Source organism: Cariama cristata, unplaced genomic scaffold (assembly GCF_000690535.1).
Source record: "Cariama cristata isolate BGI_N322 unplaced genomic scaffold, ASM69053v1 scaffold21647, whole genome shotgun sequence".
NCBI classification, from domain to species: Eukaryota; Metazoa; Chordata; class Aves; order Cariamiformes; family Cariamidae; genus Cariama; species Cariama cristata.
This window is the reverse complement of record NW_009625411.1, coordinates 37885-44555: the sequence shown is the minus strand read 5'-3', so window position 1 is coordinate 44555 and position 6671 is coordinate 37885.

The following is a 6671-nucleotide window of genomic DNA, read 5'->3' as shown; positions in this document are numbered from 1 at the left end:
AATTTTTGGTTCTAAACAGATCCATTTCAAAGGAAGACTCAAGTTTGTGCCAGAACCACTTGATTTGAAACAGCTCGGAAATTAGTCACACACCAGCCCATGATAAAAAGTTTATGAATTGTGAATTCTGAATTCTACAATCATTAGTTTCATGGAACAGAATAAATAGCATCACAGATACATAAGAACGCTGTGCTATTGTATATATCAAGATGCTACTAAGTAAGCCTTACAGAGGTTATCTAATTCAAACACAAGTGAAGCAAGAAAGAGATTGCAGCCTTTTTTGAGGTTGTTCTCTACTTACATGTTCAAACTCTTACCTAATCTCTCCTCTGCAAAATTACGTAATTTTTGCAATGTTTTCAAGGTAATTACAGAATTAAAATTGATAGTACCATTTTTAAGCCAGTGTCTGTTCTGTTCTCTTGCTGCTCTAAGTGCCTGAAAATGGGAGACCACTGCCTAGACCTTAAACACAGAATCATGGATATGAAAGCACCAGAAGAACATATGGAAATGGATAATATTTCCTCAGCAAATACATTTCCTTCCCCCCTCAGCAAATACAGCTTCCACCGAGAAAACCACAGAAACGCTACAACAAACGCAGGCTTCGGTGTTCTTGCTGACACATCTCTTCTTATCTTCACCACCAGTACCTGCAGACTTCTCATTCAGACAGAAAATTAACACAGTACAAAATACAGATTAAAGAACACGTTTTGCCTCGAGTTTGTTCTACATATGGTATAGCACACGATTAGCTGCCTCTGAAGGCGAAAGATCCTTTAGATCCTTCCAAAAGATCAAAGTAGTACATCTCCAACCACCAACTGGATGTTCAATTATTAGTGTCAACAATTCATAGCAGACCGACCTCATCTTGTTTTTGCTAGCTAAGAGGGTAAGATTTCTGCAAACCTATGGATAAGCTGAATTAAATTATAAATTGCTACAACAGGGAAGCCATTCCTCGTTATCAGTGGGGTAAATACGAGAAGCTGGATGCACATCAATCACACTTGAAACTGAATGAGACAATTACTGAAACATAAGCATATAATTACCTTCTGAAATAGCTGCATATTTAAATTTACAAGAAGACTCACTTTAAGCAACTGAATCAAAACATTCAGCACTGCATTCCAAAACCTGTCCTCCCTCACTTTAAAAGCAAAAACATCTGTGAAAGTCTTCTCAAGAATATTTTGCTAGTCTTTTCATAAGATGTTTCTTAATGTACTACCTTTTAAAGTATATAATCCTTTCAGGTACAAAGAGGCTCAATCCTTTAGCCCTTGAAGGCCTGTGTGCCTCCTCTGCATTATTGAAATTATTCATGAAGATACAGAATGGGCTAAAATTTGGCTTTTTACCTCTAAGGTGCTACAATTACTTTGGATAACATCCTTTTATACTGTTAAGTACTAACATGTTTGCAATGTATTTTGCAAACAGATATTAACACCTCAGAACATCAGGTAATACATCAGGTCAAAATACAACTTTAAAAAAACCCATTGGGATTAAGAGAGCTTAAGATCAGTATTGTTGGAGCAACCACTGACTTCTCGCACCTAGACTGAAATGCTGAGGAGCGGCTCTTAAGACTCCCTTGAGACTCTGTAGCTCCATGGAGGTTTTGAAGATTAACATCCACTCACTCTGAAAACTGGGTTATCGGTGTGCTCTGCAGAGCACCCAAAGAGGCACACAGACCATAAACAGCTATATGTTATCAAAGTAAAAATGGAGAACACAGGTTATACTCAGTCTTGTGCTCTAACCGTTCACTTATCCTAAAAATATGTAAACTTTCTTTCTTCCCTTCCTTTTAGGATAAATGTTACTTTTGAAAATATGATAATGACATTTTTGAAGCGTTACAGAATGGAAAAGAAGTTCATTTCTGATGACTTCCCAGAATGTATGCATCACTTCATATTGCTGAACAGACATCTCATAATCAAGCTTGTTCTTTAAGAATCCTTGCAAAAATAATTCAAAGCATTTCCAGTGTCTTTTATAGTAATGATTTTTCAAAACTAATGCACTAAAGATGAACACAGTGAAACCCACCCATAAAATTCAAGATAGTCAAGGCGTGACTACCGAGCCTAGATTGTTCCGATCTGTAAACAGCTAACTGGAAAGAAAGCTGACTTGTATAATCATGTTGTTTACAAGATACAGTGCACATATGTTGCATGAAATACCTAGTTGGTAACTAAGCCATAAGATCTGGTACCATGACATCAAATATAACGCTGATATTAATGATGTCAGATATCCATGCTACATCAGCACTATGGTACAACAGCACCCTCTCTCAGGTCACACTGAAGAATACGTAACTGCAAAAGGAATCGTCCAGACACTTTAAGAAGATGGTTCAACTGGCAACTGCTCAATATCTTCACCCAACCTGATCTTTTGGGGTGAAAACAGCCAAAGTCTGAGCAGTTTGTACCTTCTGAAGAGCTGACTGCATCCTTCTGCACCCAGCATCAAGGGCCAGAGCTGCTGCCTTTGCCTGGTGAAAGCAGGCTATGAAAGGCTCCCGACCCTGCACAGCTTTGAGCAGAGTTGCCTTGACCGAATGAGCCACGCCCTGCACTGCTGCCGCCGCCAACATCACATCTGAGTCCTTCTATGGGTTCTTTCTTGGATCTTGCTTCTGGATGTGTATGAAAAGGAACTTGCTACCTACAGGCTAACATTCACACCAAAATCTGCATCCACATCCAAGATGAACCCAAAACTAAAATAAAACTGAGATTTACTTTTTGACAGTATAGGAAGAATTATATAACAAAGCCCACGTCTTCAGTACAACATATACCAAACTTCATCCTTCATCCAAGGATCTCAAAATACCCTGCAGACAATCTGACTCTCTGCAAGAGCTCTGTTGAGTAGAAACTACCTTCCATTTTGTGAATTCCTGTTTTGATAAGGAGTCCACTACTCCTTGCACCTCCTTCTAGTCAGGACTAGAAATGTTTATAAAGTCCTATCTCCTAAAATGAGAGAACACAGAAGAATTAAATTAGGAAAATGATATAAAGCAACTGTTTGGATGAACAATTTTAATCAGCCTTACTGAATAGTGTTCACTAAACAGTGAATACAAGTAATGTTGCAATCCTTTTCCTTTCTCAATGTGGAAGAGATAGGCTAAGTTTTTCCATTACTGGAACTCGCCAGTAAAAGAAATTATAAGTACCTTGGTTTGTCAACCCCGCATCACCAAATGTATGATGCTTTCCACAAGTAATACTGTACAGTGAACAGGTGTCCTAAGAAGAAGTCAATGTTAACATTTTCAGAGGGTCTCACTTGCATACTTGCCTAAACTCTTTAAGCCCCATACAACTGATTTCCTGGTTTATTAATATTTGTACAGCACCTCCGATTTGAACATCAGAAACACATATGAAACAAGCACCACCACAACCTCAGGCAGTGAAGTGCGATGCCACCTTTGTTACAGAGCAGAAATCGGCTTTCTGAAGTTGACGCAGGAAACCTCTGTCAGAGCCAAGAATAAAACTTCAGACTAGCATTTTTTATCCTCCTTTAAATATATTCCTGTCTAATCTAGATTGAATGTTTGATTCTAATTTTGAACATTATAATTCTGTCTACTTCCATTCACAATGTAGATGCTGTTTTCACCTTTTTAGTGCTATTCTAACCAATTAGTTTTATGTCTTAGTAAGATCATTTATGTGGTTTGTTCTGACCTAGTTTTAATCTTGGTCTCTTCTCTCATTCCATTGTTCAATAAAAAAAGCACAAATAAGTAATACTAAAAAGAAATCAATCAAATAATACAAAAACAGTAGACTAAGGCTTATTTCCCCAGATGAAATATTACCCTGCTTCCCGAGACAGTACTATTGGCACACTTTGTATTTTGATGGCAAAAATAATTTTACTAGCTAAGTAATTTAAATTGCAAAGGGAACCAGATGAACTAACATACTATGAAAGAATAATTAATGATTTCATTGCTCATTCTTTCTAACTTGCATTGTTCACTACAGCTGCTTATTTAGCTCTGTTTAGTTGCTGATTTAAGGAGTTCTTTGCTGCCTCTTTCAGGTTCATTGCAACTCAGGTAGTGGCAGATAACCCCCCATTTACACTGCAAATGCTTCTATCCTGACACATCTTGCCCTAGTGTGCAATTCCACATATCAATGCAATCTTTTCAAGTGACTGTAGCATACTCAGATTCTCTGTGTGCTGGGATAAATGCAAGGCATGCCCCAAAATGTCTGCTTCTTTAAAGTGAAAATTGGTAGTGGAGACCAAGCTTACATGTTTTTTTTAAAAAAAAAAAAAAACAATCCCAGGACAAACATTACATTATATATAAAGTGAAATCGGAAGTCCGTTTATTTGATGGCAATACAGAATTTATGATACATTCAGGAAGTCCATAAAGTCTTAGGAAAAGCTGGACCTCATAGGAAATGAAAGAGCATGAACAAATGGGTTATGCAAAACGATGAGATCTGAGAGCGTCAAGTCCTAACACCAAGTCTGTCAATGTAAAATGAGGACAATATTTACCCACAGCTTTCACAGATATCACCATTTTGAAGGAATGAATGTTCCTTACTATTCTTTGAAGCCAAAAAATACTGTTTATTATAATGAGAAATAAAACTGATAGTGGTTTAAGACTAGAAGCTTTACAGTATCTTAACTACAGCTTTATTATACTCATATTTACCTCAATTATGACATAATCTGACACAATTTGTTCACTGTAGATAACATACCAGGCAGAAAGCAAGAAAAACCAGAATGTAGAAAGATAAAGAAGTCTCAATCCTGCAAACTGTCCTGCATGGACATATCACAAAGCCCAAATGACAAAACATCATCCTGAGATTAACAGCTGCCTATTCAAATACAAGGATTTACCTACACAACATGAAGTGCAAGGTCACTGTTCAGATAATATAAAGCTCTATAAACTATGAGGAGAAGGTGGCTGAACATGTGAAGTTTCCATTCTTGTAGATATTCAATACCAACACGGTCTCAAGTAACCTCTCCAGCTGAACCTGCTTTGTGCAGGGAGTTCAAGTGGGAAATGTCTAGCATTTCCTTCCAACATCAACTATTCTGCAATTCTGTGATATTCCATTCAAACGCAATCTGTTTGATCAGAAGACAGACATCAACTGTCATAATCTACTGTGAGACTCCTCAAAGATAAAACACTTTGTGTTAGCAGATCTCAGGGAAAAATCAGGACTCTTTTGTACTTTCTAGGTGATTAAACACTTGGGAAAATTTTCAAAATATCATCAAGTAGATTGAGATATTATGCACAAACCCAGAAGGCATATGCAGTGCTACAGAATTCTTATATTTAGGAATACGTAAGTGATTTTTCTGCTTCTAAGCTAGAATTCTCATAGTTCCGTAAACATACCATTGATTCTATGCCTGCATGGCATTTTAAGAGATGCTTCAAGGCTGCCTCAAACCCTCTCTTCTGCCCATACAGACAGCAGACAGGGAAATCAGCTATGATTGAAGGATGACCTCCAAACCAGATACTCCACACATCTACATAGATGCAGTAGCTCTGCATAGTCAATTTGCACAGCACAAGCTCTACCCCTGAAATTCCTATTTAAGAGTCACAGAGGTTCACCAGCAAGATATCATCGATTAAAAAAAATTCTTTAATGCTCACAGAATTCTTTTTAGATTCTGCTTAGTTTTAATTCTTGCCAGCTATCAATCAAAATAAAAACACAGCATACTGTGTCTACTTCCATCAAGGTTTTGCAAAACAGAAACTTGCATTTTTTTAAGTAGCTTTTACACTGAATCCACTTTTTGAGTTCTTTCTAACATACCTCAAGTGACTCACACTTCTACAAAAGAAAAAGGGAAAATACCACAAACCAGACTTTGATAGCATAATTCTTCATTGTTTTCCTGTTATGGCTTCCTCTCACAGACAGCTTGCAGTGGATTGCTGACGCTAAACTCGGGAACAATTCTGCTGCAGTCAGTCAGCACCGTGCATTGTTTTCCCACTGCAAAAAACATTTCAGCCTCTGCGTGAGGCTCCGCAGACTTCCATTAGCACGTTACGTCATACAGGGTTGCGACAGATACACCAGGATACAGGACAGCCACGCTCATGACCCCCAAGACACTGCAAGGGCACAGCTCTCCCACACATGGCAGGTCATTCAAAGGCAGCTGCGGTATCTGCATGCCAGCACGTTGGGCAGCGAGGGCAACAACTCCGCCATCCACCCAGAACATCCAAAGCCCAAGGGCTCTTTAGCCACAAGGCCTCCCTCAAGCGTCCCAGACATCTGCAGAGCTTCACACCCCTGGGGTGATACCTGCAGACACCCACTGAGGGAAGAGTACAAACATCAGGATGTGACCCAGCTGGAAATGGCTCACGTTTCAAAGACAACCAGAGATTCTCATTTTTAAAGTGCCTCATGTTGAGAGACAAGCTCTGGTTGAGTGTCCCTGGGGGAGAGTGAAGGGGAAAAGCAGCATCTTCCGGGCACATAAATTGACACAACGCAGCAAACTCCAACTAACTGATGATCTCCAAGACAAAAATTCAACGTCTACCGAAGTGACTCCTCGCCAGACCGCCCTCCCCGCGC